This window comes from Ochotona curzoniae, unplaced genomic scaffold (assembly GCF_017591425.1).
Source record: "Ochotona curzoniae isolate NIBS_2020 unplaced genomic scaffold, NIBS_Ocur_1.0 scaffold_2453, whole genome shotgun sequence".
NCBI lineage: Eukaryota > Metazoa > Chordata > Mammalia > Lagomorpha > Ochotonidae > Ochotona > Ochotona curzoniae.
In genome coordinates, this window is record NW_024467094.1 from 14,921,058 (window position 1) to 14,938,242 (window position 17,185).

Below are 17,185 nucleotides of genomic sequence, written 5' to 3' on the forward strand. Positions count from 1 at the left end.
GGACAGCTATGCCGCTGAGGCCAGAGTGGCAGCTTTCTAGTCCAGGGCCTTTTGGCTGGAGGTATCATGTCTTGCTAGTTATCTAAATCACATACACACTTAAACTCATATGCTTAGTTTTCAAAATGAGCAAGAACAGAGAGCAGAAATGACCAGAATTCCCAATGCCAGCATTACCTTAACAAACTTACATAAGGACCTGAGCCAATGGGCACTGCAGACAACAAGGCTGGAACAGGGAAGACCAACCCAGAAATCAAGGCACATGAAGGTGAGTGAGCAACGGTGCTGGAGGGGCCCTCAAGGGAACACACATTGCCAACCCTTGAACTGCAAAGCCAGTCTGACGTCTGAGCTGCCTCTGGCAGTCCTTGCTGATGCAACCCCTGACCACAAGTACATCCCATCACAGGCTCTGGTGTGAGGTACACTGCTTATCAAATAAAACCTCGGTGTATCAACATTTTTCTACTAGTGCTTTTTTATTTGATTTACTAAGAGAAGAATTTTCCTGCTTCCCCAGGATCTTGGTAAGAGTTGCAACTTCCACAGCTGACCTCGGGGTCACTGTGCTCGCTGTGGCGCATCCTAGCTGGAAGTACCTGCTGTTGTTTCCACTCCTCGTATTATTTATTACACTCCGGTGATCCCAGGGGATGCAAGCGTGCTGAGAACAAAAGCACAGGAGGTACCCTTGCCAAAAGTCCCTGTTCCCTGATCTTTGAGGGGGCCTGCTGGGAAAGCAAGAGCCTTGCTCTGCTTCCTGGGAAAGCAATAGCAAAGCAAGTTCTCAGCTGGGTATTATTTTTGGGAAAGGTTCAGGTGTTTTTTTCCCCCTAACAGAACAGAAGGAAGGAAATCCAAAGATCATCCTAACAAAAACAGAGGCCGTGCTACCCAAACTCTATCTCCTCAGGCAGTCAGATTCCGTGGTCCACTGGGGTATATTCTTTCTCCAAACATGTTCCAAATTCAGAATGTGATAAACATTTGGTTTAAGCCCAAAGAGATTGTCTGTAAGCTAGAGAAAGAAAAAAAAATGTAAAAAAAAAAAAAATGGGGAGGGGCAATTTTGGTTCAGTGACTTTGAAGTACAGCATCGAATCCCATCTCACTGCACACCCTCGGTCCCTGATTCAAAGGAATAAAAGACAAACAAATGAAGCATCTGTGCCACAACTGAAAAGGACAATGTCCACGTTTCGGGAACGCAGAAAAATTTCTCCCAAATAGCAAGCAGTGTGCATGGAAGAGGACCTCGATGACAGCCGGCCTCCCATCCCCCCGGGAAAGAACATCCTGGAAATTCATGGAGATCCTGGATACTAACATCTCCTAATCAGAAAGAGCAGAAATAAAAGATAAAAGTAGACCTTGGACTAACCACATCATTTACTGTCACTTTTTACCCATAAGCTTTTCTTATAGGCTCGCGCTTACAAGTGGCTATCCCTACAGAGAAAGTGAGGGTGTGCGGTGTGGGCAGGACCTGTCCAGGGTAGGTGGGTATAATTAGCTGGGCTCTGCCTGGAACCCAGGTCCCCAAGGCTTGATCCTGCAAGGTTAGTCTCAGGAAGCTGGGCCGGAGCACCATCAGACACCTGGAGTCGGTGAGCCCGTCAGCTGAGGTCCCTGCAGCACTTCCCCCTTCCCTCCTGTAGTCCATCTTAAACCTGACCCAGCAGTCACTCAGCCATCCTTGAATTTTCAAAAGCGTTTGTTTATTTGAAAGGTAGAGTTACAGAGAGAACAACAACACACACACACACACACACACAATGAGAGCAAATGAGAGAGAGAAACAGAGGCTGAATCTTTCATCTGCTGGTTCACTCTGCACATGACTATGCTAGCCAGGCCAAAACCAGGACCCAGGCTTCTGACATAGATAGCAGTGGTTTAAACACTCGGGCCAGCCTCTGCTGCTTTCCCAGGTGCATTAGCAGGGAACTGATCAGAAGTAGGGCAGTGGGGACTCAAATTGGGGTCTATATGATATTCCAGGTGGCAGTTTAACTCACTGAGCCACAATGCTAGTTCCCATTATTGATTGTTAAGATGAACAAGTAAAAACTGTTCTATTTAAGAATTAGGTGACTGCTTTTTTTATGATTAATCAATCCCAACTAGGATCTTCCTTAATGGTTAAAATCTGGGTTATTGCGGCCCAGCAAAGTAGCCTAGTGGCTAAAGTCTTAGCTTTGCATACGCCAGGATCCCATATGAGCACCAGTTCTAATCCCAGCAGCCCTGCTTCCTATCCAGCTCTCTGCTTGTGGCCTGGGAAAGCAGTAGAGGATGGCCCAAAGCCTTGGGATCCTGCACCTGCATGGGAGACCTCCTGGAAGAAGCTCCTGGCTCCTGGCTTTGAATTGGCTCAGCTCTGGCCATTGTAGTCACTTGGGGAGTGAATCATCGGATGGAAGATCTTTCTGTCTCCTTTTCTGTAAATCTTTCAAATAAACATAAACAAATCTTTTTTTTTTTTTAAAGAATTAACTTCATTTGAAAAATAAAGAGACAGAGAAGAGAACACCACCTCCTGACTCCCTCCCCGGATGATGAGCATCAGGATCGCCAGCCAGGCCTCCCCTCTGGGCAGCAGGGACCCCACGACTTGAGCCATCACTGCATCTCCCAGGCTGTGCAGTCACATAAAGTTGGGAGTCAGGAGCAGAGCTAAGACTCAAACTCAGACATGTAAGGTGGTAGCCACATTTCTGCAAACACTTGAGGACAATAGCGGCCACCAGAGGGGATGGCTCTGATACAGCCCAGAACAGTCTACAGGGACAGTGTGGGTCCAGGAAATCCTTACACTGTGCTCTGTTAAGGGAATCTGAAACCAAGGCCGCTTGTGCAGAGGGTGGCACATTAGGCCGTGGGAAGATTCTGCAAGCATTGCTCTTCCCGGCAGGATGTCAGGACGTTCTTTCGCCTTAAACTTTAAGGACTTCAGCTGCTAGTTCTTGGGGCCTTAATCAGCATTCCCTTTAGCAAGAGAAGAAAAGAAGATTTTTTTTTTTTAAATCCTGAATCTGAGTAGGAAAGCCTTCTCTGCCAGGATTCTTGGCTATCCTGCATTTTTCATCTGGTCTGTTTGGAGATCCTAGGAATCTGGTGGATTTTCTTTCGGGGCAACAAAGTAGGATGTTCCCTCATCTTCCCGCATGCTTGCCAGCTTTCCGGAAGAAGAGAGAGCATGTTGCTTGCTAGTTACCTGCCTGCACACCGCCCGTGAGCCATGGTGAGAGAGCTCAATAGCCAGCCTGGGAAGACAAAGGGCAGAACCGGCGCCTGATGTTCTGGCTTTGCCGGGAGTTGGCCAAGGCTGGACTTGCCTTCCCTGCAAGATCTTGGCTATGTGGGTGACACTTTCTTTCCCTGTGTGACTGCTGTGCTGGGTCTTGAGGGCCCATGTCGGGAAGCTGCTACTCCTAGCACATGGCTGGAGTGGCAGGTGAAAGGCTGCCGTAAAACGCACAGGCAGCTGGCAGCTCGCCCGGAGCTTCTAGGAACTCCAAGACTGGCCTCGCTCCAAGTGCCAGAGGACAAAGGTCCGAGGCCAATGGGATGTATTTTGGCACTTAGGGGTTGAAAAGAGAGTCTGTTTTACACCACAGGTTCAGCTCTTGACGTCATCACAAAGTTACTCATTACACGGCTGTAGACACTGGGTAAGCTGCACAGGCAGAGGCATAGATTCCACAGGGGGCATCTTCCGAGGCCCCTCTCTCTGACTCTCACCAATCCCCTTTTTGGTGCCATGACCATCCCCACCTCCTCCAAGCTGGAATGAGGTACTATATGTGTACAAGCCTGGGTATGATGGGCTGTGCTTAATGTGCACTTGGGAAATAAGGAAACAGACTTGAACTTGGAACCCTTCTGCAGTGATCAGGACCCCAGACCCCAGTCGGGTCCTTCTACTCAAGCTGCCTATTGTGAGGCCGTGAGGGATGGGGTGGGGGATGTTGAATCCTAATGTCCTGCACGAACATACGGATTCATTCAGGGGCCACTGGTGGAGCTTCCTGGGCTCTGCTTACGCCCTTGTGGTTTCACTCTGTTTGTTCATACAGCAAGCTCACACTCACATTTCAAAGCCATCTTGAGTGGCATCTCCTCCATGCACACTACTTACTCCCAGCCGCCCTTCTCACGGGGATGCCTATTTGCCAAATGGATCTTTAGATTTCTTTCTTTCTGTACAGCTTCAGACACATTTGGGAAGCTACCACTAAGTAGCTGTTGACATGAAGTGAGAAGAAATGAAATCCTGAAACCTTTCTTGGGTCCAGGGTATCCCCTGCACTGTCCTTGACCTGTTGTCCCTAAGCCCCCACAGTGCCCTGGCCTGTAGGCTCAGCATCCCTGCTGATGAGAGCTGTCTCTCTGCTTCTCAAAATAAACAAATTGATTTTTTCTTTTAAGTGCTGCAAATTTGTGAGGATGGCTCTACATCACAGCAAGCTCCATGCCACAGGACTGTCCACGTTAAGTGGGGGAGTTGAAGACTGTCTGTTATCCATTGGTAACCGTAGAGCTGCTTGACATTACAGATAAATACATCCCACCACTAACCCACACACACATCAGAGCCAGCCGCCAGTCTCCTTCCTGACTCCCAGGGTGGCTCTCCTGTCTGCCTTGCTCTGTTTACCCTTGTGCCAGCCAGCAGGCACAGGTTTGCTGGGCAGTAACCTTTCGAGGAGACACTGGGCCCTGTACCAGACGCTCCTCCGTGGGCCTTGCCAGCTAGGGCAGTGTCAGGCAAGGCAGAAAGCTGGTGCAGCAGCTGTCTCAGAGGATGATGGCAGTGGGGCGCGAGTGGACATCTCGGTAATTCCCTACACAAGGCTCTCAGACAAGACACCAGAGCCCTTTCCACTGGCTGCAGTCTCCCACGGCTGGCCCAGGAGGGGGAGGGTGGGGGAGTGGCACTGGACACATGTGTGGCTAGAAATCATGAAGCACTTCCACTGGGCGGTGAGGGAAGAAGGAAGAGAAATTGTCCCAGGCAAGACCCTGTCCCATGGGCTGCGCATCCTCCCTCCATTCTCCTGGCAAGAGCCTCGGTGTGAAACAGGGAAGAACCTTTCTTACCCTCCATTGTGGAATTCCAGTTCAGAGGTCAAGTACTTTGTCTGTGGTCAATCCCCCACCCTCAGCCTGAGGCAACTTGTGTGGCTGAGAGTGCATGAGCTGCACATTTTTTAAAATTTTATTTTTATTGGAAAAACAGATTTATAGGGAGAAGAGACACAGATCTTCCATTTGCTGGTTCACTCCCCAATTGGTCTCAATAGTCTAAGTCAATCCGAACCCAGGACCCAGGAGCTTCTTTGGGTCTCCACATGGGTACAGGATCCCAAGGCATTGGGCTAGCCTTCTCTACTTTCCCAGACCATAAGCAGGGAGCTTTATGGAAAGTAGAGTAACTGGGACACGGACTGGCACCCATATGGGATGTCGGCGATTGGAGGTAGAAGATATGCCAGTTGAGTCAATGTGCTGACTCCTTGAGTTGGACTTAAAAAGTTTTATGTGGGAGATCTGGATGGTGTTCCAGGTAACAATCAAGTCTGGAGCAGGCTGAAATCAGGAGCCTGGAGCTTCATCCAGGTCTCCTGCAAGGCTGGCCGGGCCCAAGCACCTGGGTTGTCCTCCACTGCTTTCCCAGGCACCTTAGTAGGGATTGTTAGTGAAGCAGATGGACTCAAACTATACTCAGATACAGGATGCTGATATCGCAGGATACAGCTTAATCTACACTGTGCCACAATGCCAGGCCCCTTGAAGCGCACTAGGCTGTAAATAGCCCAACATCTGACTTCTTGTTAAAGAAATGAGTTTGCTTTCCTGGCATCATAAGTTGGTGATCAGCAGATGGTGGTGTCGGTTCAACTGCTCAGCAAGGCAACATGGAACTCAAGCCCTTTCTGTCTTTCACTCTGTCTTTAATAATTAAGCTTTAGATCTTACATATGTTTTTTTTTAAGATTTATTTATTAGTTTATCTGAAAGGCTGAGTTACAGAGAAAAAAGGCACATGCATGCGTGCACACACACAGAGTGAGTACAAAAGAGAGAGAGATCTTCCACCTGTTGGTTCACTTCCCAAATGACCACATAAGGCAGGGCTTGACCAGTCTGAAACTAGAAAACATGAGCCAGGAGCTTCATCCAGGTCTCCCAAATACATGCAGGGCCCAAATAGTTGGTCCATCTCTTGCCACTTTTTCTAGGCCATTTGCAGAGAGCTGGCCTTGAGCTGGTACCCATGTGCGATGCTGGCTCCACAGCTGGTGACTTCACCCACCACAGCATAATGCCAGCCCCTACATATTGCCTTGTATCCCTACAGCTTCAGGCCTTCTGGCTGCATTGAAGAAACCAAAACATTTCCCAAAGGTTTTCAGAATTCTTTAGCTTTGACTTCCCTGACTGAAACCGTGTCATGTGACACTCTGTGCTACAAGGAAGTCTGAGAAAATAAGCATTTTCTTCTGATGGAAGAAAGCATTGCTCTCTGATGGAGATGCCCAGGAGAAGGAAGACGGGACTGCAAACTTCACCACTGTCTCCTCAGCGTGGGAGCTCTGAGGTGCTGAACAAACAGCCAGCGCTCTGCAGTGCATCCCCAGGCCCGAGAGTCCCACTGCCTAAAATAATCACACATTGAGTCCTCCTGGGGCCAGCATGGTGAAGGAAGAGGTTAATAAGCTGCCACTTGGGTCACCCTCATCTCGTGTTGGAACACTAGTTCAAGTCCTGTTCCTGTTCTGCTTCCAGTGCTGCTTCCTGCTCGTGTACTGTGAAGACAGCCCAAGTACTTGGGCCCCTGCCACCTGCATGAGACCAGGCTGGAGTTTCAGTCTCCTGGGTTCAGGTGGCCTCGACTTGTCTCCTGTAGCCATTTGATGGAGGATCCCTTTGTTACTTATCTCTCCTTTGTTCTCGGTTGCTCTTTTTTAAAAAGTTGAATCCTGTACTATTTGGCAAATGATATGTTTGCACTGGTGGGACTGAGTGAGACATCAGTAATGAGTATCCTGTTTTTTTTTTTTTTTTTAACTGTGTCTGAGCTGGGCGCTGTTGAGTCATAACGGAGTAAAATAGGTACAGACAGGTTCCAACATCCTTCACAGCTGATGAAGGTGCCTGCCAGGATCAAGGGTGTAGCTTAGATGAAACTGAAAACCACAAATTTCCAAACACTACCTAGAGGTAGACCCACCTGTCAGGTAGCAGACAGCGCTGAAAGCTGGCACCTCTCACAGGCTGGCTCCCTCACTGGCCGGCTCGAAGCTGGCCCGCTGACAAGGGAAGGCTGTCGGTGGGCAGAGCTGGGCTTAACGGTCCTCCCCAGCTACTGGACACTTCCCTCCTTCCTGCCAGGGGGCCGGGGGGAATGACACTAAGGGAGGGGACCGGTGGAAGGGCGTCTTTCCCAACTCCCAGGGGTCACAGGGTTGTGTTGCTTCTGATTCTCCGCACTGTGGGAGGTGGTGTCAGCAAGCTGGCTCTCCGTACTCCATACTCAGAGGTGGCAGTGCAATCCTCTTTGCAACGCAGCTCAACTCTTCCCCACATTAGGGAAATAGCCTCCCCTTCCTCTCTCAACATATGTAGACTTCATTTGTTTGGGGATTGCTCAATTGCTCTTCCTGTGTTGCAATTTCCCCAAGCATGCGGTTTTGCTTTGGCAACTCTCACCACGGTGTGGACAGTGAAGTGATGCCTCACGCATTGTGTTCCTGCCCCTGCATCAACTGCACTCCCTGGCTCCGCCCTCCTGCCCCTGCAAGGGTCTTATCACCCCCAGCAAAAGGTCCCTCCACCTTCCTGGTGCCCACTGCTGTTATGTGGAGGAGATTCTCTTCTCTCTCACCCTCTCTTTTAAAGATTTATTTATTTATTCAAAAGCCTGTTCTTCTGCCAGTTCACTCCTTCCAAATGACCAAAGTAGCTGTAGCTGTGCCTGTTCCAAAGCCAACCAGAAACCAGGAGCTTCTTCTGGGTACCCATGTGGGTGCAGGTGCCTAGGCACTTGGTTCATCCTTGGTTGCTTTCCTAAGCCATTAGCAGGGAGTTAGGTTGGAAATGGAGCAACCAGGACTCAAACCAGTACCCATATGGGATGTTGGCACTGCAGGTGGCCACTCAGCACACTATACCACAGTACTGGTCCTGGACCTTCTCTTCACAATCCGACATTTGAACCCCATTCTTTGGATTCAGAGCTCCCAACTTCATAGATTGATTGAAAGGCAGCACTCACTTTCTCTCCATTGGAACACCTGAAATCAACCCATCATTTCCCTTTCCCAGCCTCCCTTGTGCATCTGGAGCTTGGACCCCTGTGGGAGAGGCATGTGCCAGACCTTGGGGGGGTGACCGGGTGAAATGAGGTCCCCCAAGTTTATGCACTGCTAGTGGTAAAGAGGGCAGCAGAAGGGCAGTCATGCTTACTGGGGCACAGACGTGGTGCTGGGGGGGGGGCGCATCAGCCTAGACCGCGTCACTCTGAACCTAATCCTTGTGGTGTGTGAGCTGCTCGTTTACCTCTTCACAGAATCTTCAAAATTGATTTGCAAGGCTGAGAGACAAGCAGGCAAAGATAAAGAGATCTGTCTTCCGAGCCTCTCCCTAAGTGACAGCCACAGCCAGGAGCCAGGCACTTACTCTGGGTCTCCGATGTGGGAAGCAGGGGTGCAGATATCTGAACCATCCTCTGTTGCCTCCCAGGGTTGTGTGTCAGGAGGAAGCTGGAACGGAAGCGCAGCCAAGACAGGCACTTTCGTACAGATGCAGGTGTTCTGAGGGACATCTTAGTCACCAAGCGCCTGCTCTCTGCACTTTCGGATCCATTTAGGGCTTACTTCGGTTGCTCAGGCACAGACACTACCCCACCATCGTGCCTTCTCACTTCAGTAGGTTTAGCATTGGAGATCGAGCGAGCATCTTTGGAAGACTCAGGAAAGCCTGACATCAGTGGGCACCTCCAGAAAGGTTGGAGCCAGGAGCAGCGATGACACTGTGCCTGCCAGAATGAGCAAGGGCTTCAAAAAGTTCATGAAGGGCACGGCACAGTGGCCTAGCAGCTAAAGTCCTTGCCTTAGATGTGCCAGTATCCCAAATGGGCACCGGTTCTAATACTGGCAGCTCCACTTCCCATCCAGCTCCCTGCTTGTGGCCTGGGAAAGCAGTAGAGGATGGCACAAAGCCTTGGGACCCTGCACCTGTGTGGGAGACCTGGAAGAAGTTCCTGGCTCCTGGCTTTGGATTGGCGTAGCACCGGCCATTGCGGTCACTTGAGGAGTGAATCATCAGATGGAAGATCTTCCTCTCTGTCTCTCCTCCTCTCTGCATATCTGACTGCAATAAAAACCAAATAAATCTTTTTTAAAAAGTTCATGGAAAATGGAATTCACATAGGCTGATTTTGTTGCAAGAATTTAAAAAACCTATGTGTAGCTTTTTCATGATGTGTATTTTCCATGAATATTTTGAAGATCCCATGCATGTGTGGATCTCTGATTTTGGAGGGGGGTGGTTCCCAAACAGTCTTGTAATTCCATTTGTGCATACTTTTTTGAGCTACAACTACCCTGTATTTTGCTTTGACTATAATATGATTTTTTAAAAATGTTTTGTTTCTGTATTTGAGAGATAGGGTTCCCATCTGCTGGTTCAGTCTCGTCCAACAACTGAGACAGGTTAGGCTGGAGCTGGGAGCTGGGAGCTGGGAGCTGGGAGCTGGGAGCTGGGAGCTGGGAGCTGGAACACAATCCAGGGCTCCCAGCTGTGAGACAGAGACCCAAATACCCGAGCCAGCACTGCTGCATCACAAGGTTGCCTTAGCAGGAAGCTGGAGTCAGGGGCTGGAGCACTTTGGTCTGTCATATCTTAAATGGCACCCTAATCTGTTGGTTACATGCCCATGCCATGTTACTATTTTGTAAACTTCTTAAAGAAGCACAGTTTAGGTCTCTGTTTGTGATACAACCATGTATGGTTCTCCATTTGGGGCAGTCTGATTGCTCCATCATATTAGGGAAAGTTACTTTGCTTCTATGTCAGCCTGGAAAGGACTACCAGAAGCAGTGAGAAGGGGTGGGGCATGAGAGAAAGGTGTTCTGAGCATGGGAGTGCAGTGCGGAGTGTGAGTGTGGCGACAAGAGGTAGATTTGGGATTGGCGCGTCTGAGGCTAAAGCAGCACAGGAGGGCGTGCAGTTGGCTCTGAGCTCCAGACAGCGAGCTCTCCCATGTGGGAGCTGACCAACACAAACCCACCTCTGGAATCATGTTGGAGGAGACAGGAAAATTTTCCCAGGATAAAAAGAGCTTCCCAAACAGACAAGGGTAGGACTGTACCAGCCACAGAAGCCCCAGGTATACACCTGCCAGGGCAGATGGGACAGATACTTTGTAGAGGTTGGTTTTGTGGATTCTTTCTGTGAATCATCTGGGCAACTTTAGAAGAGGTTTCAGGGCAGCCTCAGACCAACCTTGAATCAGGGCTCCCAAGTGAGGCCTTGGTTCCAGCAAGGTGAGGGATTGGACTCTCATCTGGACCAGGAGTTCTCCAAATGTGGGCACAGGGATCTCACCCAGACCATGGAACCAAAATGAATCCTGCTAGGGAGGGAGCTACTGGGATGGTCACTGGGTCACTCAGCACCTGCGAGTGTGGCCAGGCTAGGAATCAAGGGAGACCAGTTCTACTGGTAAGATGCAAAGATAAAAAACACAACAACAACAAAAACTGGAAGAACAGCAAGAGAGAGCCTTACCAGGGGTGGCAGAGGCTGCATGTCAATAGATTCTAGTGGTTCCTAAGCCCCCATGGGCATTCTCTCCTGTTCTTGCTGGGAGCCTGGAAAGAACTAGAAGGGTGAGATGAGTCAGTAAAGGTCTCAGGGCCTCATGACTCTGTGGGTGCTGGCCACCCATCCTTCAAGGCTTCCCCTAAGTGTCCCCTAGAGCTGCCTCCTCCCCACAGCCCCAAACAGTTCTTCCTTCCCCATAAACTGAACAGTGACCGCTCCACTCTGGGGTTAGCAGGAGGGTGGGCCGCGGGCAGCTGCTGCCAGCCACGGCAGTGTCACTGTTTGTAGTCAGATGTGTCCCCTGAGTACCGCCTGGCCACCTCTGTGACTCCTGGCTGACCCTAGTGTTTGGGAGATGCAAAGAGTCAGACTCATTCACCGAGAGCGTGCAGCAATGCCCTCCCCTGTGCGGGGGGAGGTGGCGAGTTGGGGATGTTTGTCTAGACTCTTTCCCAAGATCCTTTGCTTTATGTTTCTTGGAGGTGCAGCTACACACTACATTGTGCTGGCCCTGGGGTTGGGGTGAGGGGACAGATGGTAAACAGAGGCAGAGGTGTAATGACGAGCCCACTGGGGCCAGCAGAGTAGTCACTAATCCATGAGGTTTGGGGGTAAGCAGAGATGTCTGGGCTGCCTGTGGAAAAACCAGCTGGAGTTATCAGCCCAAAGGAAGTTTATTCTGGTTTGGATAAGTCCGCCAGAGTGGTGAGATTAGAGTGGAATTCCAGGGAGTCAAAAAGAGGCATGTTTACAGACTCCTGAGCCTGCCTTGCTGCCTGCCTCCCACATCCCCACTCCTGCGGGGAAGGAGAGGTGGTTACTTTGCTAATGAAGGGTGGGCTGTGGCGGAGTAGTGGGGGTGGTCGCTGCCAGCTGTGGCACTGAATCACTAGTAAGAGGGTGTAGCATTGGCTGTAATCCCAGCTGGCAGAGGGCTGCCCCTGTGGAACCTGCACTCAGTCACTCCTTGAACTACTAGTGACTGAGCACACAGTAGTGAGACTACATGAAAAAAGAATTCTAAAAAAAAATATATTTTCACCGGGCCTGGCACAGTGGCCTAGTGGCTAAAGTCCTCGCCTTGCATGCTACGGGACCCCATATAGGTGCTGGTTCTAATCCCTGCGGCCCCGCTTCCCATCCAGCTCTCTGCTTGTGGCCTGGGAAAGCAGTCGAGGATGGCCCAAAGCCTTGGGACCCTGCACCCACATGGGAGACCTGGAAGAGGTTCTGGGCTCCTGGCTTTGGATTGGCTCAGCTCTGACCATTGCGGCTGCTTGGGGAGTGAATCATCAGATGAAAGATCTTCCTCTCTGTCTCTCCTCCTCTCTGTATATCTGACTTTCCAATAAAAATAAATCTTTAAAAAAAATATTTGCACCTACGAGAGATGGAGAGAGACAGAGCAGCAGAGAGGCAGAGATCTCCCACCTGCTACTTCACACCCTGAATGCTTCAATGGCTGCGGCTGGACCAGACGGGTCCTGGCTACAGGAGCTTTCTCCAGCACACTCACAGGGTTTGCAGGTGTTATAGGATGTCTCAATGCAAAACATGGCAGCAACCTTGTTTTTTGTCTCACACGAAAAAAGAATTTTCATGCTTGCAAACTAGTTTGCAAAGCAGGATTTCTTTAGAAAAAAAAAAAAAAAGGAAAAAGGGCTCCTGCCATGGTGGTGGGGGGAGGGGAAGGGGCTCCCTGTGTCCAGAGGAAAAAACCCAGACCTGCTGGCACACTGGCAGGAGGAAGGAAAAAGAATCCCGGTTAATAGTGGAGATGATGTCTTTTAAAATTTCACTTCCAAGAAGTTTCTCCAAAAGCAAAGGAAAAATTCTGATTTCCATGGTACCTGGCTGAGACAAAAAGCTCAGAAAGGTGTTACTGATTAACTACTTCAGTCCCTTTCTAATGGCAAACTGGTCATTCAGACACTAACCCCTTGACAATGGCCCAGAGATGGAATTGGGCGGGTGCTTTAGGAGGGGAGCTGATATGTTAATTTTGTCCTTGTCTCTGGGTAATTTGAGACATGGAAGAGATAATACACTAACTGGGGGACGAGAAAACCCTACCTGCCTACTGTCCCGTCTGACTTCTCACACACAGGGGCTCAGCCAGTTGGGTCACCATCTGCTGCTGGCCAGCGTAGGAAAGAGAGCTCAGATGCCCATCAAGCCCTGGGATAGGAGAGGCCGGTACCCCGAGAGGGTTCTTAACTGCTTCCTGTGCCAAGTGTCCAGCCTACAAGACTTTCCCCATAAGGAAAGGAGAAAAAGAACAAATACACAAGTCGGGGCAGAGAGGAACAAGACAGGAGCAGTGAGGTGCTCAGCAGAGATGTCTAGGGGCGGGTATATTCCAGCCAGAGACAGCTGCACTTCCATGAGGTCAGAGGCAGGATGGGGCTGAGCCCAGGCGCTGCCATATGACCAGAACTGGGTGAGGCAGAAGCAGGAGTTTCTCTTTGAATGGACGCTTCCTTCTGCTCTCTTTTGCACGGAAGCAACCAGAGGCACTGAGAGGTAGAGACTTAACACATGGAGTCCTGGGCCCGCTTGGTCAACGGCACTGTTGCCCTCCAACCTTTTGTCTCTGGTTTTGAACACAAGTCATTAGGAGGTCCCTGAATGCCTGCTCTAGGATTTAGCCTTGGAATCCTATTAACTCCTGCTTCTGCCCCTGCTGGACCCCCATCTGGGCCTGACTGCCCAGGCCAGGCAATGGATGTCCTTTCTCTCGACGCAGATCCATGGCCTTGCGCAGGACATACCTGGACACGCCCCTTGCTCTTGTCTCAACACCGTCCACCCCACCTGGCAGAGCCTTGGATTATATTGGTAGGAAAGGTGGCACAGACCTGGAAGAGCTTGTCATAGCAGTGGGACAAAGAACAGAGGGAGCAAATCAAGAGCTGTATTCAAGAAAACGAAGAAAGTGCCTGGCGTAATGGGTCAATTGGCTAATCTTCTACCCACAAGCACCCAAGCACCAGCATCCCAAATGGGAGCTGGTTTGTCCCAGTTGTTCCACTTCCAATCCATCTCCCAGTTAGTGGCCTGGGAAAGCAGTGGAGAATGGCTGAAAGCCATGGGACCCTGCACCCTTGTGGGAGACCTGGAAGAAGTTCCTGGCTTTGAATTGTCTCAATTCCAGCTGTTGGAGCCACTAGGGGAGTGAAGCAGCCAATGGGAGACTTTTCTGTCTCTCTTTGCTTCTTTCCAGAAAACATAAATAAACATATATTTTTTAAAAATATGACTTTCCAATTAAAAAAAAGGATGAAGGAAGGTAAAAGCCAAACATGGAGGGTTGGTTGGCCCCTGGACCCAGAGCAGACAAGCCAGCACAGGCCCCAGCTTCATGTGAGGCTCGAGAGCCGGAAGGACCGCAAACTGTCCCTGCCCCAGTGGGGGAGGGCAGAGCCCTGAATGCAAACAGAGATGGGTCCCGGATGACCATGGTGCTGGGCTGGCCTAGGGTGGCCAGGGGGCCAGGTTGGGGCGTGTCGCTGCAATAGCTAATCAACCCAGGTGGGGACATTGAACCCAGGCTGCTAGAGTCTAGAAAAAGGCTTTGCAAGGGGCATGGTGGCTTGCTCCCCTCTTCCCGCCTTGGATGAACACAGGCTAACAGCTCTCACTGCTCACCGGACCCGGCAGGTGTCAAGCTGCACTCTCCACCAGTGCATATGATCTCATGGAACCGTTCTGCAGCCATCTTCCTGAGAGCCATCACCTCCTCCTTTCTGCAGATAAGCAAACCCAGCAGCTTATCTCCTGAGGTGATCAGGGACTTTCCCTGAGGCTCAGACAAGCTCAGACTGGGGCTTCACCGAGTTCACACTGCCAACCATCCACCTCCGTCTACACCACATTTTCTACAAGCAGCTCCTTGATTTGGGCTTGGTCTGGCTGCCAGACTTCCTACATGTCTTCATTCTTGGAACTCAGTTCACCTTTTGGCACTCCCTGCCTGCAGTTCCTGCCACGGAAAATGCTTATCATGGTGGGATGTGCGTTAGGACTCTCCCAGAACATTTCTCTGATGAACTTGTAAGAGAAAGAGAAACGTTAGTAAACCCTGTCCACCATCCTCCACCGCAATCATAAGAATTTAGTTGAGTTGCGTCATTTTCAGAATATCTGGCTCCTTCCCCAGAGTTCAGGGATCCTTTGTTATACAGAGGGGGCTCTCGTGAACTCCATCCTGCTGCCATGAGCCAACTTGGTTACAGTGATGCCACAAAACCTGTGTGTCACCTCTGTCACTTCACCTGCAGGCACTGGCTTGGCATTGCGTAGCAGAAAAATGCCTTACACTTGACAGGGACTCCCAAAGCGCAACATGCATCTCTGTTTTCATCCTTTAAGGAAAACATCTGCTTTTATGCCTGGCCCAGTCTTCAAAAGTCAGGTTTAGTAACACAGAGCACAGTATGGTGAAAGTATTGATGCCACTGTCTGGGGCAGATCAGACCTGGAGTTTTAGTGTTGTCTCCTGACCTCTGCTGGACATGACTGGGAGTGCATGGGCACGGGCTTTTTTTTTTTTTTTTTTTCTCCCAAAGATTTATTTTTACTGCAAAGTCAGATATATAGAGAGGAGGAGAGACAGAGAGAAAATATTCCATCCGATGGTTCACTCCCCGAGAGGCCTCAATGTCTGGAGATGTGCCAATTCAAAGCCAGGAGCCAGGAACTTCTTCCAGGTCTCCCATGTGGGTGTAGGGTCCCAAGGCTTTGGGCGGTCCTTACTGCTTTCCCAGGCCACATGCAGGGAGCTGGATAGGAAGTGGGGCTGCTGGGATTAGAACCGGCGCCCATATGGGATCCCGATACGTTCAAGGCGAGGACTTTAGCCGCTAAAGCAATCTGTTCAGTCAAGTTTAGGAAAGTCCTTATTTCAGAGCTAAGGACAATCAGAGCTACTGGGTTGAGATGACGTGCTCAGGGTCACACGGTGAATTATATATGTTGTGCTCATTCAGGACCAGCACCTAGAAGTGTACTTCTGCTTTATAAGCATGTGTGAGTAGGAGTTAATAAACTCCAAGGTGGTCGAGTAGACCATCTTGGGATTACTCATAGAGAACCGCCATTATGAGGAACAATAACAGCCAACACAGATGAAATGATAACAGAGTCAAAACTGTGCTCTTTTGAGCAAGGGCATATTATCCTTATATCCTAGCCATCCTAAGTTCCTCCATCCCATCATTATCTCTAGTTCCTGTTGGATGACCTTTGTCAAGTAACAGAGAAGACATTCAAAGAGTTGGTTTGTATAAAAGTTCTTTCTTCTTGCAAATGCCTCTTCCTGGAGTTTGCTGAAGGTCCTCTGAATTCCCAGAGGAAATCTCCCCTAGACTAGTGGAAGAAGACTGGCCAGGGCCAAAAGTCTGGTTCCCCCTAGGGACCAGCCCTGCAGGGCCCAGGGGACTCAGGGGAGGCATCCACAGGGCCCTGATGCCCCTTCATCCACACGCCCCACAGCTCCCTGCTCAGGGAGGTCTAGATACAAAAGCTGAATGGTCACTTACATATGGTGTCACATGATTCCACATATCTAATATATTTATTTATTTATTTATTTATTGGAAAGGGAGATTTACAGAGAGTAGAAGAGACAGAGAGGAAGATCTTCCATACACTGGTTCATTCCCCAAGTAGCTGCAGTGGCTGGAGCTGAGCCTTTCTGAAACCAGGAGCCAGAAGCTTCTTCTTGGTCTCATGCATGAGTGCAGGATCCCAAGGCTATAGGCCATCCTCTACTGCTTTCTCAGGCCACAAGCAGGGAGCTAAATTGGAACTGGGGTAGCTTGGACACAAACTGGCACTCATGTAGGATGCTGGTCCATGAGTCCACATTTTAAAATACCCAGCTGGGGGTGGACCCTTAGCATAGTGATTATGCTGCCCTTTGGGACTACCACATCCAATACTGGAGTGTTCAGTTTGAATCCTGGTTCCATTTCAAACTATAGCTTCCTGCTAAAGCACATCCTAGGAGGCAGCAGGTGATGCTTCAAGAGCTTACATCCCCGCCACCCAGGTGAGAGACCCAGATTGAGTTCCAGGCTCCTGGCTCCGACATGGCCAGGCCCCAGCTGTTGTGGGAATTTGGTAATAGTAGGAATATAAGCCAGCAGCAGGTAGCTCTGCCTCTCCTGTGCCTTTCAAATAAATCAAAGAAAAAAACTTAGGGCCCAGTGCGGAACCCTAGTGGCTAAAGTCCTTGCCATGCATGTGCCGGGATCCCACATGGGTTGCTGGTTCTAATTCCAGCAACCCTGCTCCCCATCCAGCTCCCTGCCTGTGGCCTGGGAGATCAGTTGAGGATAGCCAAAGC

At 50.0% G+C, this 17,185-nt stretch overlaps 1 long non-coding RNA gene across 1 annotated transcript; it reads right to left on the reverse strand.

Moving 5' to 3' along the window:
• Window positions 1-6,070: 6,070 nt before the first annotated feature.
• Window positions 6,071-13,830, reverse strand: LOC121170449. Its single transcript, XR_005885965.1, has 3 exons — window positions 13,819-13,830; window positions 7,845-7,848; window positions 6,071-6,610 (listed from the first exon to the last, which is right to left on the reverse strand). It is a non-coding gene; the product is annotated as an uncharacterized LOC121170449 (long non-coding RNA).
• Window positions 13,831-17,185: the final 3,355 nt, after the last annotated feature.